The sequence below is a fragment of the Lynx canadensis genome, chromosome C1 (assembly GCF_007474595.2).
Source record: "Lynx canadensis isolate LIC74 chromosome C1, mLynCan4.pri.v2, whole genome shotgun sequence".
Lineage (NCBI taxonomy): Eukaryota > Metazoa > Chordata > Mammalia > Carnivora > Felidae > Lynx > Lynx canadensis.
The window spans coordinates 44,371,120-44,394,873 of record NC_044310.1 but is presented as its reverse complement, the minus strand read 5'-3'; positions in this window follow the sequence as shown (position 1 = coordinate 44,394,873).

Sequence of the window (23,754 nt, the reverse complement as noted above, 5' to 3'; positions counted from 1 at the left end):
AAGGAGTGGTAGGGCACACACTTTGATGTCAATCAGACCCAATTTGATCTGAAGCTCCTCTCCGTGTTCAGTTCTGTGGCTGTGGGCACATGGCGTAGCTGCCTTCACCAAGCCCCCTTTCCCTCATCTTTACAGCTGTCGAAGTGATGGGCACCGCGTGAGGTCATCGCGGGACTAAATGAGACGCCACACGTGAAGGTGCTAGCTTTGTGCCTGGTAAATCATAAGGACTCAATAAATGTTCGTTAAACGGCACTAATTTAGAGGGCATAATAGTGTGCATATTGTGCACACACATATACACACACATATTCACACGCCACAGGTGCACAAACTATTTCAGGAAATGATCCCCCCGAGGGAGAAGGACTGGAAAAGATTCTGGGGTCGGAGGGCAATGTGGGTTCCCATTTCTTTGTGTCCTTTCCAGTTTATTTCATAAATGTTCTATAGTTTTCAGAGTACAGATCTTTTACCTCTTTGCTTAGGTTTATTCCTACGTATCTTATTTTTGGTGCAATTGCAAATGGGATCAATTCCTTGATTAATTTCTCTGCTGCTTCATTATTGGTGTAGAGAAAGGCAACAGATTTCTGCACATTGATTTTATATCCTCCGACTTTGCTGAACTCATGCATTAGCTCTAGCAATTTTTTGGTGGAGTCGTTCGGGTTTTCTCCATAGAGTATCATGTCATCTGCAAATAGCAGAAGTTTGACTTCTTCCTTGCCGAATTGTAGGCCTTTTATTTCTTTTTGTTGTCTGATTGCTGAGGCTAAGACTTCCGGGACTATGTTAGATAGTAACGGTGAGAGTGGACATCCTTATCTTGTTCCTGATCGTAGGGGAAAGGCTCTCAGTTTTTCCCCATTAAGGATGAAATTAGCTGTGAGTCTTTTGTATATGGCCTTTGTGTTGAGGTATGTTCCATCTATCCCTACTTTGTGGAGGGTTTTTATCAAGAATGGGTGCCGTATTTTGTCAAATGCTTTTTCTGCAACTATTGACAGGATCATATAGTTCTTATTCTTTCTTTTATTAATGTGGTGTATCACGTTGATTGATTTCCAAATATCGAACCAGCGCTGCAGCCCAGAAATAAATCCCACTTGATCATGGGGAATAATTCTTTTAATGTACTGTTGAGTTCAATTTGCTGGGATCTCGTTGAGAATTTTTGCATCCAGGTTCATCGGAGATATTGGCCTGTAATCCTCCTTTTTAGTGGGATCTGTCTTAGTTTTGGAATCAAAGTAATGCTGGCCTCACAGAATGAGTTGGGAAGTTTTCCTTCCGTTTCTATTTTTTTTTTAACAGTTTGAGAGAATAGGTATTAACTCTTCTTGAAATGTCTGGCAGAATTCCCCTGGGATGCCATCTGGCCCAGGACTCTTGTTTAGTGAGAGATTTTCAATGACTGATTCAATTTCTTCAGTGGTCCTGCACCCCGAGCATCACTGGCGAAGGGGCTCTCCCCTAGACCTGCGTCTCGCTCTGCCAGCTGGCCTCAAAGCCGTCCTGCCTGGAATGCGGATCTCTTAATGAGCTTTTACAAAACAAACCTGTAGCCGCTAGACCCCTCTATGCAGAAGACTAGGACCTACACCTTGGATTTGGACGAGGAAAGCAAAGTAGCGATGTGGTTCGGTCCACTTCTCCCTCCCACACCCTTCCTCTCCTGACTCACCTCTGACTGTGAACAAAATTTCCTCCTCAGCAGCTACCATCCCACACACCCTGTGGAGCAGTGGCCAGTGCCTCCGCTGGCCTGTGCCCTCTCTAGGGCTCTACGGGGCTCAGCTAGATAGATCCGTGCAGAGCATTCGGTGTCTGATAATAGCAGGCATTTTTAAGTGCTGGACACTGGGCTGGATAATTTACAGACAACATGTCACTTAACCCCCATCTGCCAATTAAGTAACACTACTCCCAACTGTGAATAAAAACCAGGCACAGAGAGATTTGGTGACGACCCCAAGGCCTTGTGGTCAGAAGGTGAAATTGAGACTCAAACCCAGGGGCCAACCAACTCCGCCCCTACGTCCCCGCTCACCTCTCCCGTCCATCCTGAGGTCTCTCTCTGAGCGTGTCTCCTCAGCCCCCATTCAGTTTTCGGGAGCCGGGATAGGGACGGGGGACAGGGAGGGAAGAGCAAGAAAGCTTCAGGCCATGGGCCCCCGGAGCGGGCACACTTCTTGAATTGGAATTCTTAAGAAATTCAACATGGCCCCTCTCCCTAGGGACTGAGGAAGCCTTTGGCTTTCAAGACCCCAAGGGTCCCATTTGATGCTGAGCGAGTTTTGATGTGCACGGTTTATTTTAGTCAAGGAACGGGAAAGGAAGAGGGAAGTGTGAGGGGGTCGTAGGAAACCTACTAGCATTGCATGTCTTGGTGGGGGAAGAATATTTTGGACTCTTGCCACCCACTAGAATACCAGGCAGGCATGTCCCACAGAAGCTTTTGCCAGTGTAAGAACGTGACGGCGAAAAGCTCTGCTCTCCCACCTAGGATTTCAGGGTGGAGGGAGGCACTCGGCAGGCCAGGAAGGCTCAGACTGAATTCGTCCACTCCTCAAACACTGATCACACACGTGCTGGGCGTTTTGATAGCAGCGTGAATCCGAGGGCCACGGTCATGTAACAACCCAGGGCGTGGGTACCCCTATTTTTCAAAGGAGAAAACCAAGCTTTAGAGAAATGAAGCGTCAAGCACACACGACCAGGAAATGGCAATGCTCTGGTTCCAGCCGCATTCCTGTGGCACCAAATCCAGCGTCTCCCGCCACCCAGGGGTCCTCCCCTCGGAGACCTCGTGTTCCAGCGAGGACTCAGACCTGTACACGGACACATGTACCACCAAGGGGCAAGGGGGCCAGGAAAGCGGAGCAGTTCAGGGAGTAGACTTTGAACTTGGACAGACCGGGAGGCATCACCCAACTCTGCGGCCTACAGTTTCACGGTTTGTTATTGAAGCTTTCCACAGATGAGTTTTGTCATCCGAGACAAGGACGCGTCGAGTCCTGCCTCACGGAGGTGGGAGAGGATTAAGCAAATGTGAAAGTCACTTAGCCCAGTGCCTTGGCACAGAGGGGCAGCTCTGGAGGTGGGAGCCGCTGTATTTGCCACTGAAATGGAGCGTGTGCAGAGGGAGACCTAAGAGAGATGTGCTGGCCCCAAAGGCAGACCCAGTATAGTCATTCCTATGCAGCTGGAGTGGGAGCGGGATGAAGGTCCTCACCTGGGGGGGGGGGGGGGTTAGCAGGTGTATAAACACCTGAGACAAAAGATAACCATTGCTCTTTCTAGCTCCACCTTCTGGCTGGGAAGAGGGGACTCCAGGAGCCTAAGCCTAACCAGGGCCTGGAGCTGAGCCGTAGGAAGGTTGGAGCGAGCCCCACACGAGGGTCTGTGCAGACAGCACAGAGCCTGCTTGGGACTCTCTCTCCCTCTCTCTCTCTGAGCCCCGCCCCCTGCGTTCATGCTCTCTCTCTAAATAAATATGTTTTAAAAATAAACAGGGGCGCCTGGGTGGCTCAGTCGGTTAAGCATCCGACTTCAGCTCAGGTCATGATCTCGCACTCCGTGAGTTCGAGCCCCGCGTCGGGCTCTGGGCTGATGGCTCAGAGCCTGGAGCCTGCTTCCGATCCTGTGTCTCCCTCTCTCTCTGCCCTTCCCCCATTCATGCTCTGTCTCTCTCTGTCTCAAAAATAAACATTAAAAAAAATTTTTTTAATAAAAAATAAAAATAAAAATAAATAAAATACAATCTTAAAAAAAAAAAAAAAGGACAGAGCGAAGTTTCTCCGTGCACTCTCACACCCGGGCACACTGGAGTTATGTCCTCCTCCACTCCATTCCCAGCTGTGTGGCCCTGGGGAAAAACTTAACCTCTCTGAGCCTCAGTCGCCACATTTCCAAATGGTGAAGGGTAATGCTATCTCATTATTAAAGGAAATAATGTATATAAACCGCCCAGGGCAGCGCCTGGCGCACAGACATGCCGGAGAGACAGCAGGTGTATTCGCCTCCCCCTTCACTCCCTCTTGGCAAGCTCTGACCTCCCAGCGACAGGTGAAGCCCTTCAGCAGCCACCCCTCCCTGCCCCCCGCACCTGCAGGTGCACACGGGCACACACACATGCGCACAACACAAGGGAGGGTCAGGTCGGAAAGAGTCTTGGCTCTGCGAGGCAATCACCGCCCTCAAAAGAACGTTTGCCTCTGACTTCGGCTCAGGTCATGTTCTCGCGGTTCGTGAGTTCAAGCCCCCACAGCAGGCTCACAGCTATCAACACAGAGCCCGCTTCAGATCCCCTGCCTCCCCCTCTGTCTCTCTCTGCCCCTCCCCTGCTTGCACCCCCTCAAAATAAATAAAACATTAAAAAAAGAAGAAGAATGGGGCGCCTGGGTGGCGCAGTCGGTTAAGCGTCCGACTTCAGCCAGGTCACGATCTCGCGGTCCGTGAGTTCGAGCCCCGCATCGGGCTCTGGGCTGATGGCTCAGAGCCTGGAGCCTGTTTCCGATTCTGTGTCTCCCTCTCTCTCTGCCCCTCCCCCGTTCATGCTCTGTCTCTCTCTGTCCCAAAAATAAATAAACATTGAAAGAAAAAAAAAAAAAGAAGAAGAAGAAGAATGTTTGCCTAAAACCCGAACAGCCCTGGGGTCTGTCTCCTCCAGGGCTGTGAGCAGCTTTGCTGCACAGTTATCTTCACATTGTCCCCCCTGCCCCCATCCAATCCCCATTCCAGAAAGGAAATCCTTCCTCACAGCCCTGGACACTGTCCAGGTTGGACAGCCCCGTGAAAGGTTTCCATTTTGGCCAGTTAAAGCACTTCCTACATAAGGGTCCCTTCTAATCTGTGGGAGAGGCCGGGTTCCACAGCAGTGGTGCTTGGTGAGAGCCTGAGTAGGGAAGCGAGTCAGGAAGAGGGTTCAAGATGTCAGATAAAAGGGGGCGACAGGAGGGCCATCAGCCAGGAACCATTGGCGGCCGGAGGCAAGGCCTTCCCACGCTCACCTAACATCAGCAGGGGCGACTTCCTTTCCTTTCCTTGTGGTTACGGGGCCATGAGGACAGGCCATGCAGGTTCCCATCTCTTCTCTAGCCTTCGAGCCAGGCATTATGTTCCCTGTCGCGCCGATGGAGTCACTAAGTTTAGAGAAGGGAAATCGTTGTCCCAGACCATGTAAATGATGAGAAACACTGCCACAGGCTCAAATCTCCTGGTTCCTAATCCAGAGCTCTTGGACCAGGACGCTTCTCTCATACTGCTACAAAATTAACACTAATAATAATAATAGCAACAATGTCGCAGGGCTGGCACAGAGTAAGAGCTCAGGAAAATTTAGCTAAGGGCTATTAACTATCATACTCACTCCTGCAATAACCCAGAGAGGAACGTAGTATTACCTTCATTTGCGAATGAGGAAACCGAAGCTCAGGGGTCAGCAAACTGGCCCGTGGCCTGTTTTTGTAAATAAAGTTTTATTGGAATACAGCCCTGCTCATCCGTCCCTGTATCGGCCACAGCTGGTTTTGCACAGTAACACCAGAGGTGAGTGGTTACAACAGGGAATACAGAACCCAAAATGCCTCAAACATTTACTAGCCGGCTCTTCAAAGAAAAAAAAAAAAGGCATCCACCCCTGGTATAAGTGATTTGGAAAAGCTCCCACCGTTCTAGAGGGCAAAACCACGACTTGAGCCCAGACCTAATTCTAGAGCCTGCACCTGTAATTCCCTTGCCTTCCCACACCCCATTATTGAGTTTTTCAGAAACCCTCTCTTCATTACTGTTAGGGGCCGAATTGTGTCCCCCGCCAAATGTATGCATTGCAATCACCTCAGAATGTGACTATATTTGGAAATGGGGTCTCCATGGGGATAAGTCAAAGCAAGGTCATTAGGGTGGCCCTGATTAATATGACTGGTGTCCTTCCAAGAAGAGGAAATTTGGACCCGGACACATATAAAGAGAGGACCGCGCGAAGACACGGGGAGAAGACCGCCATCTAGAAGCCAAGGAGAGGGCCCTCAGAACGAACCAACATCTTGACCTTGGACTTCCGGCCTCCTGGACTCTGAGAAGACAAGTTCCTCTAGATGAAGCCAACCAGTCTGTGGTGCTTGGTTCCAGCAGCCCTGGCATATTAATACCATTGCCCATTCAGAGCCAGACATGGTTCTCGGGGAAAGCAAACAGGGCCTGGAACATGGCCCTCCATCAACATTCGTTACTGGGGTCATTATCCGAGCAGTCTGCTTGCGTTGACGTTTCATCCTTACAGAACGCCTATTCCCTGAATATTCTTTTATCCCCATTTTACAGGTGAAACGTATGAAGCCCAGAGAGGGTATGTACTTACCCAAGGTCACACAGCTAAGAGGAGAAGAAGATGTGGGCCAGTGTCCAGTGGGGTTGGGTATACTGGGCAGCAAATGAACGGTCAGACCACTGGCAACAGCCACTGCCTCCTCGGCTGGTTCAAGGAAGCCTATGTAGCAGACCAAGCAGTGGATGGAACCCACGAGATATGCCCTGTGCCTGGGCCCCTGCCGTCGACACCCCACCATGCCCTGCCCACACGGGTTTTTGGTGACATGAGATCTATGGGACTCAGAATTACCTGCGCCCCTAGGAAGGCTCTGGGTGACTTGAAGTGTCATCATCACCCATTGCCCTGCCTCTTGACTTCTAAGAAAAAAATCATCAAAAATTTCATTTAGATTCAAGTTAAATCTTCTGGACTCTGTCTCCTTCTGCAGCACCGTCAGGTGGCGGGGTGCTAGAAAGTCTAGTGAGGTCCTCCGTGACAACCGCCTCGTTCAGAGCTTGGTGCAAGGGGACTCTGAATGACACCCCTTCCTCCGGCCTCGCTCCTCACTTCCTATGGGGCTCTTTTTAATAACGCCAAGGAGAAGAGCCAGGAGAAAACCCTGATGCGTCCCGAGGACAAGAGGCAGGGGCCCTTGAGGGGGTGAGGAAAGACATTTCTCAGGAAAGGTCATTTACACAGGACCAGAAGTAGGAATGAGCCAAAGGAGAGGGGTATCTGAGATGTGCGCCGTGCTCCTGGGCCGACCAACGCATAGCGGTATGACCTTATACATTTCCTTCTCAGTCTGGGCCTCTGCTTTTCCACTCATACAATATAGGGGTGGCTGGGGTCATATTAAAGTCCCTCCAAGTTCTACAAGCCTATGGCAGCTTTGTCATCGAATGCACACAAGAGAAAATTTGCTCCCATAGCTCTTTCGCATCCTGGAAAAGTACACATCACTCTGTCCAAAAATTGAACTGGGAGCATCTCTGTCCTCCGTGAGACTGAGCTCTCTGGGGTCAGGGATGGGGTCCATCCAACGTGTGTGCCTCCCACGCCCAGGACAGAGCCTAGCACACAGTGGGAACCGAAATTTTGGCCTGTGTCTTTTAGAGACTTGAGGTTACCACCTAAAGTGAGAGGCATCAGTAGAGACCATTTGGGGATCCCAATGCAATGAAATGATTTTTGTTTATTTTAAATGTTTTTCTTTATTTTTGAGAGAGAGAGACAGGGCATGAGTGGGGCTGGGGCAGAGAGAGAGAGGGAGAGACAGAATCCGAAGCAGGCTCCAGGCTCCGAGCTGTCAGCACAGAGCCCGGCCCCGGGCTCGAACTCACAAATCGCGAGATCATGACCTGAGCCGAAGTCGGAGGCTTAACCGACTGAGCCACCCAGGCGCCCCTGAAATGATTTTTATTCAGATCCCCCATTCCCACGTTATCAGATGGAGTTGTGAGCACAGCCCCATGGGACATGCGTTACCACCCCTCCCCCAGTCCCAGATGCGGGAGAGGAATTCACATTGACAGAGCAGCAATTATGCACTCGCTGCTTAGAGTTGTCATCTCCCTTCATATCTCCCTTCGCCCCAACCTGCCACGTGGAGATTATCGGCCCCACGTTAGAGATAAAGGAAGCGAGGTTTACGGAAGGCAGATAACTCGCCCCAGGTGCTGAGTAAGAGTCAATGCTAATCCCCAAACTGGGACTAATTCCAAAGTCCATGGCCCTCGTTCATTCAGTTCAAATATCAGCATATAATAGGTGTTGCTGCCCCATCCTGCCCCGTGGCATCCCTGACCCTGAGAGACCCAGAAGCAGAAAGCTGAGGAGTGAGGGTGGGGTAAGAGGGCAGGTACCTCCCTTCCCCACTGGAAGTCCCTCAGGCCAAAGCCTGGCCTAAAACAGGGAGAAAATGAGGGGCGCCTGGGTGGCTCAGTGGGTTGAGTGCCCGACTTCGGCTCAGATCATGATCTCGCAGTTCACGAGTTTGACCCCCGTGTCGGGCTCTGTGCTGACAGCTCGGAGCCTGGAGCCTGCTTCGGATTCTGTGCCTCCCTCTGTCTCTCTCTCTCTCTCTCTCTCTCTCTGCCCCTCCCCCACTCACCTTCTGTCTCTCTCTCTCTCCCTCCCTCAAAACTAAACATTAAAAAAATTTTTAAACAGGGAGAAAATGAATTCTAAACTGGAAACGAGGTTGACGTTGGAGAAGATTCAGGCCAGAAAACATTCAGCTCTGCCACGAAGGGACGTTCCATCAAGCCCATCTGAAGGCCATGATTAGAGGAAAGCAAAGCTGTCTTGTGCTTACCTCTCACCGAGATCCACCTGTTCCAGGCCCTAGTTATAAAAGCCCGGGCCCATGGGCGTAGAGAGGCGTGGGGGTTCCAGGGAGGGACGGGGCAGAGGGTCAAGGCCCAGCTGTGTGGGCTGAGGCCGTCCCTAGGAGGCTTGCAGCAGGAGCTGTGGGGGAGAGCCTTCGGGCAGAGACCCGGTGTGCAAACAGAGGGACATCCAGCACGCCTGCAGAAGGGAAGTGGACATGAAAAGGAAGAAGTGGGGGTCGGAAGGGAGGGGTTCACAGGGCCCCTGTAGGTCCAGGAGAGGATTCTGGGCTTTGTTGTAGTACGGGGTGGAGGTTGGAACAGTGAAGATGCCGGTTCTAGAAGCTCGAGAGGAAACCCAAGAGAGGACGGTGGCTTGGGTTGGGGACGATGGAGATGGGGGAGGGGAGGTGTACAAAGGATTTCAAGGAGCTCAGCAGTCATCTGTGGTGAAAGAGTCATTTCTATAATTTCTCCAGAGGAAATGCAGGACATCAGGACGAATCTGTGCTACTTTTGATCAAAAGATGTGCTTGACTAAGGGGGCCCTGGGCAGGCAGCCAGGCCTTGCCCCTGAGCTGTGATGCCGGGGGCATTGGAGCCGAGAGGGAAGGGAAGCAGCCCAGTGGTGGGGTAGAGCGGCCTCCAGCAGAGGCATGATCGAGTGATAGATGTACCGAAACGGAAAGAATGCTTAGCAGGGCGCCTGGGTGGCCCAGTCGGTTAAGCGTCCGTCTTCGGCTCGGGTCGTGATCTCGGGGTTTGTGAGTTCGAGCCCCGTGTCAGGCTCTGTGCTGACAGCTCAGAGCCTGGAGCCTGCTTCAGATTCTGTGTCTCCCCCTTCTCTGCCCCTCCCCGCTCCCGCTCTGTCTCTGTCTCTCAAATAAACGTTAAAAAGAAAAAAATGCTTAGCGAAATCCCTCATTTCACAGCTAAGGCACAGTCTCCATTATCCGACAGGCCTGGGTTCATCCCGACCTTGCCACTGACTGGCTGGGGAAGCCACTTGACCGCGGTAGCCTAGATCTTTCTATCTGCAAAGCAGGTATGGTAAGCCCTCGCTCTCATGAGTCTTGCAGGGGGGCTGGGATAGTTACGTAAACTTGGTGAATCACCAAGCACAGTCCTTTACTGAGGCTCCGGAGGTAGAGATCAGCTGGAAGATAGTCGGAAGTGAGGAAGACGAGGAATTGGCGATTGACCGGATGTGGGGAGTGAGACAAAGGGCAGAGGCCAAGATGGCACTCAGATTTCTGCTCCAGTGCACCGTGGATGTCGGGATGTAGGATCCCTCCCACGGTTACCCCAGCCTGCCAGCCCCACCTGTAGGAGGCTGAGAAATACTCCACTCCTCTCTCTTCCGTCCCGCGTTGCCAAGAAATTCCCTAGAAGACCGGGTACCCATAAAAGTGAAAAGGAAAACGACCATCCATCGAGCATTTGCTACGTGCCAGCTGAGGGCTTTACTCTCACTGCGTCATGTAAGCTCCCGACGGCCTGTGTGAGGAGGCAAATCCCGTCTCGTCTCACCGGTGAGGAAACTGAGGCCCAGAGTGGGGACACCGCTCCCCCCAGGCGGCCCGGTGAATGAGGAGCAAGCAGGTCCCAGCCCCAAACCTGGGCCTGGCTCCCGCCCACCCGAGAGCAGCCGGGGCTGCGGACACCCTTGCTGGGGCCCCGCTGTTGCGAGCCCCCCACGCGGGCGGTCCACGCCCATTCTGTCAGATGACTGATTTAGTGGGGAGCCTCGTCAGGAACAGGCAGGCTCCTGAGCAAATTTGTGACCCCCACAACCAGGTGTTCCTGCCGCCTGGTGACGGCAGCTGGATTACGCGTAGCTGGAAGAGGAGCAGGCCCCGGCCTTTCGACTCCGGGTTGCGGCAGCAACCTTTGCTTCTCGGGGACCTCCTACTCTCCAAAGTCTGTGGTCCCCGACAGCTGTGCGCCTCAAAGACTGGTCCCTCGCAGCCCCTTACACATTCAGAACCTCGGGCCCCACTGGACCTTGGGAATCCGAATCTCCATTTGAAGAAGCTTGACAGGTGCCTGGCCTGCACGGGGACGCAGCAGAAAGAGCGTTAGCCCCCAAGTCCAGAGACCCCTTTTTTTTTTTAGTTTATTTGAGAGCACGAGAAAGCGTGAGCAGGGGAGGGGCAGAGCGAGAGGGAGAGAGAATCCCCAGGAGGCTCTGTTCTGTCAGCGCAGAGCCCAGTGTGGGGCTCGATCCCATGAACTGGGAGATCATAACCCGAGCCGAAATCCAGAGTCGGACACGTGACAGACTGAGCCACTACAGGAGCCCCCAGGGACCTTGATAAGAGTCCTGACTGGCCGCTGAGATGAGGCTCTGTGACCCCCGGCGAGTCTGAGCCTCAGTTTCACCATTTATAAAATGAGGGTGTTAACACCGGATCCTCTCTAAAGCGATATCAGCAGGTGGAGGAAACGGAGGCCTGGGAAGTCAGACCGGCCTCCCTGCTTCTGTTAAGGACCGGCCATCGCAGGGCAGAGCAACCCCCTGCACACAGCCCCTCCACCTCCGGTGACCCATCCGAGACCGTGGTCCATGTCGGTGAACGTGAGTGGACGAGTGAGTGAGTGAACTACGTGGTCCCGTGCCACGGGACAGGACCGTGCACGCGACGGTGAGGAGACCATGGAGAACGCTGTTCAAGACGTGACCTTTATCACGTGGAGGTCTTCCTGAGAAGGTTTCCAGAAGAGCGCTGCGACGGAGAGAAGACAGCTTGCACAAATCACTGCCCCTCTCTGGGCTTCCTGTCCTCCTCGCTGCATCACCTCTAGGCTCTCCTCTAGCTCGTTCGTTCGGAAAGGGCCCCTCCACAAGAATACCTGTCCTATGTCCCCAACGATTGTTTGCGGAGCAAAGAAAGGTGATCAGACCGGCCCGGGATAATATTTGCAACAGGTGTGGTATGAGGGCGGCGAAAAGAGGGACTTGAAGTCTTTTTCCTTTGGGCCTGACTCCGTGATTAAGATTCAGGCGGGCAGAGCACCTGGGTGGCTCGGTCAGTTAAGCGACCAACTCTCGGTTTTGGCCCAGGTCATGATCTTGAGGTTCGTGAGTTTGAGCCCCACATAGGGCTGTGTGCTGACCGTGCAGAGCCTGCTTGGGATTCTCTCTCTCTCCGCCCTTCCTTGCCTTTCGCTCTCTCTCTCTCTCTCTCTCTGTCAAAAATAAATATTAAAAAAAATTTTTTTTTAACGTGTGGGAATTGTACAATGGGTCTGTGCGCTCTATGGCTGTATGCACAGAACACATCTCTAGGTAGAGAAACGACATGAGCAAGACACGGCAGCTGGCTGGGAGGACTGGCGGGCAATTAGCAGGTGGGAGAGGGGGCTGGAGGGGAAATTTTCCCCTTATGTCACTCTGGGCTTTTTTTCCCGTTTCTTTAGAAGTCGATTTCTGGTGAATTAGAAAAAACAATTTATGTGCCCGGATCAATCTAGTGAAGACATTTTGACACGGGTAGAGCTTCATATATTCCTGTTGCTTCTGGATTTTGCAGCTTGTGGGAGAGTAGCTCAGAAAGAGCCAGCCTCCTGCCTTGTTGGAACCTAATTCAAGAGTTTTTGACGTGTAAGCCTCTTACCTGGTCAAAAAATAAAGGAGGAAGAGGAAAAAAAAGAACAAGCTATTTTGAACGTGTTTATCTCATCCAGCCCCCAAATGGGGGCTACTGCCAACCCCTTCTTCCATTTGCGTAGATCGGCCCTCATTCCAAGTAAATTCACTTCTTTTATGAGATGCTGATGCATGGATGTGCAGAAAGACTGGGCATCTTTTTTTATGGATAAAAAAAGCCAACACTTAGCAGGAATAAGTGACTCGCTCATGCACACACAGGCAGTAAACCGGTTAAAATGTTTTCAGCTTAAGAGTAACAGAAGACTTGATTTATTTTTTTTTTCCAACGTTTATTTATTTTTGGGACAGAGAGAGACAGAGCATGAACGGGGGAGGCGCAGAGAGAGAGGGAGACACAGGATCGGAAACAGGCTCCAGGCTCCGAGCCATCAGCCCAGAGCCTGACGCGGGGCTCGAACTCACGGACCGCGAGATCGTGACCTGGCTGAAGTCGGACGCTTAACCGACTGCGCCACCCAGGCGCCCCAGAAGACTTGATTTAAAATGGCTTAAGCAGTAAAGGGCTTAGGAACTGGAAACGAGGGGAGATTCTGTTTGCTTAACTCGAGGGCAGGAAGATGTCAAAGGCTCAGCACGTTGCTGGTTTCTCTCACAAGATGGCTGCAGCAAGGGTCACTTAAGGACACATTATCCAAACAAAGAGGACACTTTTTTTGCTGTGGATTTCTTTTATCAGCAATGAAATCCTTTCCCAGAAGCCCCAAGTGGGTTTCTGCTCAGGTCCTATCTCCCATATGACTGATTCATATGTCCATACCCAAACCAATCCTAAGAAAGAGTTTGAGACCACCAAGGATGGCTTAAACCAGTCACGATTCATCCTCCTGGTGCTGAGGATAGTCTCCCATAAGCACAGGATGTCCCCAAATTGAGTGTCCTCGGCAAGGGTAAAACAGCTGTTATGTACCCAGCCAACAATATCATCCGGGTAGTAAATGATAAGTCCTCTCCTACAAAGCTGGATGTGACCTGGTTAACTAAGATCATTAACAAAACCCATTGTTCAGTAAACTTTGCTGGGTACTTGCTACGTGCAAGGCAATCCATATAAGGTAGCAGGGATTCTGAAGTGAAAGGCATAGTCCTTTAAGGTCCTTCCCACTGCAGGGAGGAATGCAGACCAGCAAAGACACAAGTCCAGCTAAGCACCGCCAGAACGCCAAGGAAAGGAGGCTCAGGGGACTGCGGGAGGTGGAAGAGGAAACTGGCTGGCCCAGAAGGTTATGGGCAGATCTCCAAGAGAAGGGAGCCTTGAGAGGTGCCTGGGTGGCTCAGTCAGTTAAGCGTCTGACTCTTGATTTTGGCTCAGGTCATGATCTCACGGTTCATGAGACAGGCGCTGCACTGATGGTTCAGAGCCTGCTTGGGATTCTCTCTCTCCCTCTCTGCCTCTGCCCCCATTCATGCTCTCTCTCTCTCTCTCTCTCAAAAAATGAATAAACTTTAAAAAGAGGGAGGAGGAAGCCTTGAGCTGTGAACCAAAAGAACTGGAGATAACCAGGTAACGGCCAGTGAGGGTGATGGAGCAGAGAATAGCCTGCACAAAGCCTGGAACCGGGGAAGCACAGTGTGCACATGAGGGACCACACGGTGGGCACAGGTGCAGCGGGCAGGGCAGCTGTCCTTGCTGAGCCTCATGGGGCAAACCTTTAGCCAGGAAGGTGAGAAAGTCAGACCGTCTTCAGTAGGGGTCTGACATCCCCAGGTTTACATTGTAGACGAGGAAATGGGAAGGAAAAAAACAAGAAGGAGGACTAAGCGAAGAAGCAACGAATGGAGAAGGACCGAGTCATTGCAGACAGCGACTGGGGCCAGACTCCGTCCTAGGCGCAGGGGGTCCGGCGTGAACTGGGCAGAAACGGCCCTGCCCTCACCATCGCCATCACCATCCAGATAGATGCTGACCACACGCTCTAAACCACTGGTCATCTCGGGTGTCAGGGGAGCCTCCAGGGAGGAAATGGGCTTCAGGCTGAGATCCAAAGGATGAGTAGGAGTGAGCTAACGAGGGATTGGAGAGGCGTTCCAGGCAGGGGAGCAGCATGTGTGGAGTCCCTGAAGTGCAGAACACGTGGCACGATCCAGGCACGGGGAGGCCGCCAGAGTAGCTGGAGCTCAGAGAACAGGAGAGCTGGAAGATACCTCTGGGCCGACGCCCTGGGCCGTGTTTAAGGGGCTTCCGATTTATGGAGAGAAAGAAACAGAAGAAACAGAAGGAGGAAACAGGAAGAGAGAGGGCTAGAAGGCAAATTTCCTGAGTTCGAGCCATCGGAGATCCCATTGGCAGTTGAAAACCCCAGGATGGGATTTCAGAGGATGCAATGGCCTTGGGCCACGCTACCCAGCCAGGGATGGCGTGACAGCCTCCTGGCAGTCCTGCACGACCCCCCCCCCCCCCCCCGCCAGCTCAGGGCCCTCCGCAAGGCGGGCCTCGGGCCTCTGGGGGGAGACCTTCAGAAGTGAGTGATTTGCCCCAAGGACCAGCAGCAGAGGGCCTGTTCTTTCCCCTGGCAGCTTCCAGACCTACTGCAGGTGGAGGCCATCAAAAAGAGATTAGCACGCAGCCCCGAGACACCTGCAGGGAGGAGCCTTACCGACCCTCTTGCTGGAAACTCCTCCAGCTGATGCTAAGGGAAGAAACCTGAGCTCTCTTTTGGCAGGAGTCTGAGAAGCCTTGGAAACACATTTCCCCAGGGCGGGGGTGCTTTGCAAAATCCGCGATGGACTTGGGACTTGCAGCATTTGGAATTTTTTTTTTTAGCCAAAAGGTGTGCTCAGGAACTTTAGGGAAGAGAAAGCCAAAGCCGAAGTGGGAATATGACTTGCCCAAGGTCACAAAGGAAGTCATGGGAGAGCAAAGACTGGTATATGAGTCTAAAGACTGTGTTCAGCACTCTTACCGGTAACAGTAATAGTAGCTAACAAGTATTGAACACTTACTATATACTAGCCTCTGTCCTAAGTGCTTTGAATATTTTAACTCATTTAATCTGCACCCCGACCCCATCAGACTGGTAATGGCATGATTCCCATTTTACGGATGAAGAAAGTGAGGCACAGAGAGGTTAAGTAACTCTCCCAAGCTTGCATAGCTGACACAGTTAGAATCTGAACTCAGGCAGCCTGTGCTTTTAAAGACCACTCAGAATTGGAGGTGGATGTTCGACCTCTCGGTTCCAGCCCCACCTCCTCCGAAAGTCAGAATCTATTCACTAAAGTGGGCCCCACCCTTTAAACTGTGGTTTGTCTTGGGTTCATCTCTCTTCTCCCACCCAGAGCCCTCCCTTGGTCTGAAACAGCCCGTGGTCCGCACTGACAATAGACCAGGTCAGCATAGCACTTTTTCCTCTGTGTAAATAAACACTCACATCTCCGCTAACCCCAAGGCAGAAACAACAAGGTCACCTGCCAATATGTCCGCTAAGCCCCACGCCCCTCCCACCACTGACCACGTTTCTCTTCTTGCTGGCTAACTTGTATAGATTATATGGCTGGGCGTCCTTGCCCTCTGGACAATGGGAACAATGGAAAATACGATCAGGAGACTAGAGGAATAGAAAATAGAAGCTGGTGTACTTATTCCTCCCCCCGCCCAGTTCCCTGTTTTTCTGGTCGCCAGAGGCTGGCTGAATCTCTCACCTGCTACCCGGGTCTAGCTGCTACCCTGGGCAGGGGCTTTCACACAGCCTTCTCTTCCTTGGCTCCTTCAGAGCTGGGGATGGTAAAGGAGCCTCTCTGTTGCTTATTCCAGGGTTCAACCACATCCCTTGTGAGTTCCCTACACCCTGCCACGGCGCCATGGAGAGCCCCCACACGAACTTCTCGGTGGGTCCTCATTTGAGTGTGCCTGCCGTTTTCTGAGTGACGCACAAGCCACTTCTTGATCTTCTGGATTGTGTGCTCTGCCATCGCCCAAGTGAGCTGAGACTGACACACAGCAGCTGGTCACTCACGGGTGGCGCCCATCCTAAAAAGCCCCCCAGGCTCGTCATGCTCACCAGCTAACGTCAGGATCCACGAGCTAACGTTGGGGTCCTCATTATGGATGGTTCTCGAGTCCAAAGCCTGATCTCCAGAGCCGTGAGCCTCAGTCACAAACATGGCCCGAGTGAGTTCCCAGGCACCGAAGCTGGGCAGTGCACACACACAGGCTCTCTAATCCCAACAGCAGCCCTCCAAGCTTTGAGGCATCACCCCATGTTCCAGGCCAGAAACTGGGGTCCAAAGAGGTGGACATCACAGCTCTGGTTGCTGAGGCTCGGGTATTGCTTGGCTGTGGAGGGGTGCCCGACGTGCCTCAGTTTCCTCATCTGCATGCTACAGATATTCAAAACAGCACCTTCCTCCGAGGGCTGTCAGGAGGACTGAACACTTAGAGTAACAGCACTTAGAGCAGCACTTACAGTCACGCCTGGCGGATTGTGACGTCTCAGTAAGCGTTAGGTCTTGCCATCCTCCTAAGGCACGCGGGCCACCCCAGCCTCATTCCGAGCCGCGAGACCACTCCACACCCACTAAGGGAGAGACGGCTGAGGCCAAACACCTAGACCTGCCCCCCGGTCAGAGTGCCTCGGGGACTCGGAGCCTGTAGGAGAGGCACCCACGGGCTTAGGGCAAAGCAGGCCTCCAGGCGGGCAAGTTCAGGGTGTCCCTGGACCGTCCAGTGCATGCCAAGACCTGGTTATTCTTACAGGCCTGCTGGGAGGCCCCTCCCACACCCCTCCGTGACCACCACCCGACTGTTGGGCTGACCTTTTCCTAACCATCAGCGGCCCCAGAGACGCAGGCACTAGGCCAGGGCCCAGCTCACACCCCGCCTGCAAGAGCACACTGCCAGGCTGCCAATTGGTTTATAGTTGTGCTGCTACACCCAAAGACAGAATGGGATGTCTTCGGTTAGAAAGGAAATTGTGGGTTTTGTTTTTTATTGAATTAAGAGTGTCCCTGACCAAGAACCAGAAAAAAATGCATAGGGAGAAAAAAATGCCTGGAGCCAGTCAGGAGGCCCAGACTCCAGTCCAGGCCTGTCGCTGGCTCGCTGTGACACCTTGGCTGGTCCCTTCTCCTCCCTGGACCCCGGCTCCCTTGACTGTGGAGTCCTGGGTGGGAAGGAGACAGAGCAGCAGAGGGAAGGCAAGTGGGTTAAGCAATCCCGGTGGCCTCCTTCCCGTCCAACACTTCAGAAGCTCCCTTTCACCACAAAGACCTGTTACTCTGCACTTTAGAAAAATGAACCTTCTGCAATCCTAGCACCGGTAATCCTGCACCGTGCTTCCTCCCTGCTCGCTGCTCACCGACCAGGGTGGGTGTCTCTCATGAACCCGCAGCTGAAGCCCTCGCCTCCCCTCCCTTTCCTGTCTTCTGAGAGTGTAGGGTCTCAGAACTCACTGGAAATGGTAACAAATGACCAACCTTTGCATCAGCCCTTTGCAATCTAAAACTAACTTCACGGTGATAGCTTTGTTTAGCCTGAGATTGACAGAGGCCTCTCAGATCCAGTCCAAACCTAAGGCTTGCCCCTCTCTACTGGAGTGGCAGATGGCATTGTCTTCCCTGTGGAGTCTCTAGCCTCCAGGGTGGCTGGAGGATCCTCTCTTAATGAATGAGACCACTCCCCACCTGGTGGTTTCTGGGAAAGCAGACTTAGATATAGGAGGGGAATCCCAGTGGTTAAGGGATTCAATCAAGGACCACGGTGGCATCTCCAGACTGAGGATGTCAAGAGCAGTGCCCAATAACGCTTCCGTGAGGTCTGCAAGAAGTCCTTTGAGTGGTTTTTACCAAACCTGATCATTCTACAGCCTGTAACACCAAAGCAGATAGACCTACAGTACTGCGTTGCCAGAAAATCATCTGCGACAACTTAGCAGTTAGAGGAATATTTGGGCTCAAATCAACCTGGAAGGGAGAAAGAAAGAAAGAGAGGAAAAGAGAAAAAGAAACAAAGAAAAGAAAGAAACAAAAGAAAGAAAAAAGTTTCAAGAAGGAAAAAAAAAAAAAATGAGCCCCTTGAGGCAAATGTATCTGACCCAGGTCAGACTCTGTAAACAGAACCACATGAATGTTCAGACAAGTTGGTCAATTAGCTTAATGGAACATTCACCACACCTTGCAAATGCTTTCTTCTTTTTGGGGGGACTTTAATTAAATGGCCAGAAGAGGTCTGGTGCAGAGGACGACAGATGGGAAGGGATCACCTTAGAGAAGACATTGGCACAGAAACAGAGAAATCTGGGCTGGCTGGGATGCTCAGCATTCATTAAAATTCCCAAAGTGTGAACTCACGCCTGAGTCAGACTGTCAGTGGGGAGGAGAGTGGGGCCCATAATGAATTCTGCAGCCAGAGGCCTATGCCACCGACTCCAAGCCCAGCACCAGGGCTGAGGCAAGGAAGGTAGAAAACCAAAGTATGGAGAAGGAGCCTTAGGAGAGCAGGGGCCCAATCCAGAATGGGACTTGCCTTGGTGGCTGGGGTCCACCAAGGGGGCATGTTTGGGCCTCGGCCGATAGCTGGTCTAAGGAGGATGCTTCTGAGGCTGAAGAAACCATCCAGGCATTGCATAGTTGTGTTCTCAGCAGGAAAGGAGGCTTGGTGCTTGGAGCCAGGGGGCCTGTAGGACCTTCCCCAGCCCTCCTTTGTCCATCAGTCCCGCAAAGGTCCGTCTTGACCTGCTCCTCTCATTAATCCCCTCCAGCTCCCACCTTACCCACGAGTCCCAGACTCCTATTAACTTCTCTTACCAGATGTCTCAGAGGCCTGGATCCCAAGCCCACCATCCCTCGCCACCCTCTACCCGGAATACCTCGGATGCACATCGGCACGTCCCTGCAGAACCTGCCTAGGTCCAGCCAGTCTCCAGCAGTGCAGAGACTTCGGATGGCTTCCCCTCCTGTTGAATCGCAAGCGCCCTTCCCCAGGCTTGCGTCCCAAAGGCAAGCCAACACTGCCAGTTCTCACGGGACTCAAGATCTTAACTTGTTGCCCTAGGGCTCCTTGTTTCTCCTTCATCTGGGACTCCTGACTCGGCCCTGGCCAGGAACCCGGACCCCCCACCCCCACCACCGTGCAGGCGCTCAGAGACCTCTCCGTGCAGCAGATGAGCAAAGGGAGAGAATAAGGATCGAAAGCAGAAGAGGTGGAACGACCTCCACTCCCATTTCCCTGGCCAGAGCCCAGTCACAGGGCCACACCCAGCTGCAAGGGAGTCTGGAAATGTCGTCGAGCTCCACGCCCGGAAAGAAGGAAAAAGAACATGAATGTTGGTGAGTAAAGCATTTACAGCCATATCTGGCAAGGTTTATCGGGCAAGATTCTGTCTGTTTGGTTAGTTACCAAGGTTAGCCTTGGGAAGGAGATTGACTAGAATTTAAGTAAATTGATTGAAAACAAAAACCAGACAGAAACCACCTTGGGCAGGAGAAACCTGATGGATAGCAGCAAGAAAAATAAAGGGGAAAGGCCCCTTCAGACTCCCTCTCCTGCTGCCACAGTGCCAGCTGCCTCCTCCAGGCAGCCACCCAGTACCAGCTATCTCCTATGGAAGGTGGGGATTTCCTGCCTCAGAGAGGGTGTTTTAACTCCTGGTTTCTTGCGATGACCCAAGAGACCACAGGACCGGGCCTCCTCACATACTCGTAAGTGCCCAGGGCATCTCACTGGGTTACTGGAGGAGTAGTAAGAACAGGAAACAGAAGATCCCAGGACACCCCTGGGGAGAACCATACCTGCAGCCCAAGCTACAAGGTCAGGCCCTTCACTTACATCAGTGGGTCTCTTTTGCTAAGCTCGGAGCTACTCAGAGGCAGAATTTCTCTGTAGTCCCAGGGCCTGGGGCAGCAGCTGGCACGCAGTGGCCATGAATCCAACTCCTCCCTGAACCACAGCCTTCCAGAACCTGGTCTGGGAAAACTGGATCCCGTTAGCTAGGACACCCAGACCTCAAGGACAGGCCAACAGAACACTGGCTCAATAACCTGGCTCTATTTTCCAGATGAGTCACCAGAGGACACAACCCAAGGGGCATTACTAAACTCAGTCCCTTCGGGTTTTTTTGCCTGCTAAGCGTATGTACAAACCAGAGTTATTGGCCAAAATACAAGTTGGAACGTGGGAGGGGATTACATATTCCTGGAGGAAGGGAAGAGATACTTAGTAGCCCCCGGATCGAGTGTGTTTCCTTCGTGAGGGCATTTCATCTCCTAAAGACTGCATAAAGGTGGTATTTGGGTGCCCGTTTTGCAAATGAGATAACGGGAGCTCGGGAAGTATAAGTAATTTCCGCAAGGCCGCCCAGGCAGTGAGCGGTTGCCTCCAGCTTTGAACTCCAATCCTTCTTCAAACCTGCTGTCTTCTCACATACCGTGATGCTGGCCTCCTCCCACCGACGAGCCTGCTTCGGATTCCGTGTCCCTGCTCTCTGCCTGCCCCTCCCCTGCTCATGCTCTGTCTCTCTCTCTGTCGATAAATAAACATTAAAAGAAAAAAAAAAAAAAAAAAAAAGAAAAAAGCTGTAAAGACAAACAAGGAATAAAACTCAACAATACATAAAACCCCAGGGGACAAGAATTGCTGTCATTAAGGAGACTGCCTGTCATCTAGGACACTGGCTTGCTAAGATCTTAAGTCTTTTGCATGTCCTGGTTTGTTTGGTTTTTTATTAAATTTTTTTAATGTTTATTTGTGAGAGAGAGAGAGAAAGAGAGAGAGACAGAACATGAGCAGGGGGAGGGGTGGAGAGAGAGGGAGACACAGAATCCAAAGCAGGTTCCAGGCCCTGAGCTGTCAGCACAGAACCCAACGTGGGCTTGAACCCACAAACCGTGAGATCATGACCTGAGCCCAAGTCGGACGCTTAACCGACTGAGCCACCCAGGCACCCCTGCATGTCCTGGTTTCAATGCCACCTCCTCTAAGGAGCCACTCCCCGGAAGGAATCCCTCTCTCCTTTGCCTGTACTGTTGGGCGGTTAGTCTAGAATTTATCATCTTCATTCCCCAAAGTCACTAAATTGTAATCCTACTGGAAGCAAGCAACCCACCTTCTTTGCAGTAACAAAAGTAAACTAATAGCCATCATCTGTCAGGTGCTCCTTATGTCCCATACGCTTTATTTTGTTATCTCCTGTAATACTCATGATACTCTTCCTTCGTTTCACCGATGTGGAAACTCACGGTCAGAAAGATCACTCACGGGGGCCAGGATCCAAACCCAGATCCAAGACCGGACTCTCTCCAATATATGACAACGCACAAAGTATTTACTAAAAAAACATTTGTTTCATATTTGTAAATTCGGGGGTTCCAACCCCATCACCCTGGGTGTCACTTGAAAGTGAACTTGATCATGTATCCATTTTTGATTGCTGCCTAATAAATCGCCCCAAATCTTAGTGGCAGAAAAAGACAATCATTCCACTTGCTCCTGATACTAAACATCAGAAATTCTGGGGCGCCTGGGTGGCTCAGTTGGTTGGGCGTCCGCCTTCGGCTCAGGTCATGATCTCACGGTCCATGAGTTCAAGCCCCGCGTCGGGCTCTGTGCTGACAGCTCAGAGCCTGGAGCCTGTTTCAGATTCTGTGTCTCCCTCTCTCTCTGCCCCTCCCCTGTTCATGCTCTGTCTCTCTCTGTCTCAAAAATAAATAAACGTTAAAAAAAAAATTTAAAACAAAAATCAGAAATTCTGGCAGGGCTCGTTAGGGACCACTCCTCTCTGCTCCCCGAAATCGCTTTTTTTCTTCCTTGTGACCTCTCTCTCTACGGATACTCTGGGCTGTTTACACGGCAAGTATGTTTCTCTCCAAGTTGAAAGCAAAAGGTCTCTTAAAAAGCTTCTTAAATTTCAGAATGTCAGTTCTGCCGCGTTCTACCGGCCAAAGCAACTCACAGGTCCAACCTAGATTCCAGAGGGTGGAGAAATGAACCCCCACCAGTGGGTGGGAGGAGCAGTGAGGACACAGCACAGAGGGACGTGGACCTAGGAGAAATCAACCCACGGGGGCCTTGTTTAGCCATCGGCCCGATACAAATGACAGATTCTGGTCAGAGCACAGAGCTGCAGGATTAACCGTCCACTCCCTTCAAGTGCCACTCCTGACCTGGAAATCAGAGCACAGCTGCATCAGACCCAGAACTCTTCGTGGATTTTTCTCCTTTCTCTGCTTTGGTCAGGGTTTGCTATGATAATCCTCACACGTACTTTACAAAGTTATCGACAAACAGTAGCACTTGTACAGAGTTGAATGGGCTCTAAGTTAAGCCTTCTCGCCAACCAGGAGTTTTGTTGTGGCAGGGACCACGTGGGCCCTTCTGGACCCCGGAAACCATCACTGGCACTGGCACCCCACTGGACACAAGGCACAAAACGGCCCCCGCCGGCACCAGGAGACACTCAACTTGCCCCTGAGCCACTCTTTCAGAGTCAGAGCCTCTCAAGTGGACATTTCATTATCTGGAAATCCTACCATGTGGAAAATTCCTGACGGGGCAGGAACTGGAGGAAAAGAAGCTATCTGTCAGGAGAGATGATTCAAGTCTGCCAATTAGTGCCGGGAGAGACACAGCCCGTCCTTACTCAGCCTGCCGATCAAGAGCAGATGCCTACACTCAATACTCTCTTCAAGGCGTGTGACAAACCACTTTTTCAAGTCCGCTCACTACCTGCATAGTGAATTGTATGAGCTCCCAGCAGATTCAGGTAGTACATGATATCTGCAACGGGGGCGGGGAGTGCAAAAAGGGGCTCTTCTTAAAGATGCGAGCCGAGTGTAAGGAAACCAACAAGGAGTATTGCAATGCCCTGGGGTCCACAGGAGCAAGGCTCCCTGAACTTAGCCATGGTCTCCTGGCTGGGAGAATACCCTGCGATGCCCCCCTCCTGCCACCCCAATCTCCTACCGGTGCTGGCCATTGTCTGATTCCAACCAGAAGAAGCCACAGGGCAATGGAACCCATAGAAGCAGTCTTTCAGGATCAACTTCCCAGGGCACAGGGCAAAGAAGAGAAGAGAATGGGGCTGGAAGGACAAATGGCAGATGATCCAGCATACAGCCCCTCGGCTAAGCAGCACACCCGGGGGTGTTCCTAAAGATCGCTCCCTGTCGTGCCTGACTCAACAGTCTTTAAAATCCAGTTTTACCCGATCCCACGTTTTCAGGGAAGAAGGATAGCACACTGGGATTTGTCCAAGAGATACCCTCCAGGGCTCAGTGCTCTGACGTATACAGTTCAGATAAGAGCTTGGGTTTCCTGGAGTTGCCGTGTGAAAATCCAGTGAGCTCGTGAATGCGTTGCATCCTTCTCAAGTATAAAGCAATCCACAGATATGCTCCATCACATGTGATGGGGGCAGGAGGGCACAGATATGAAGCCACATCTCCAGTGAAGGACACGTCTCGGCCAGTTCTGTCACACCCATGACCGCGTGCACATCACTCCT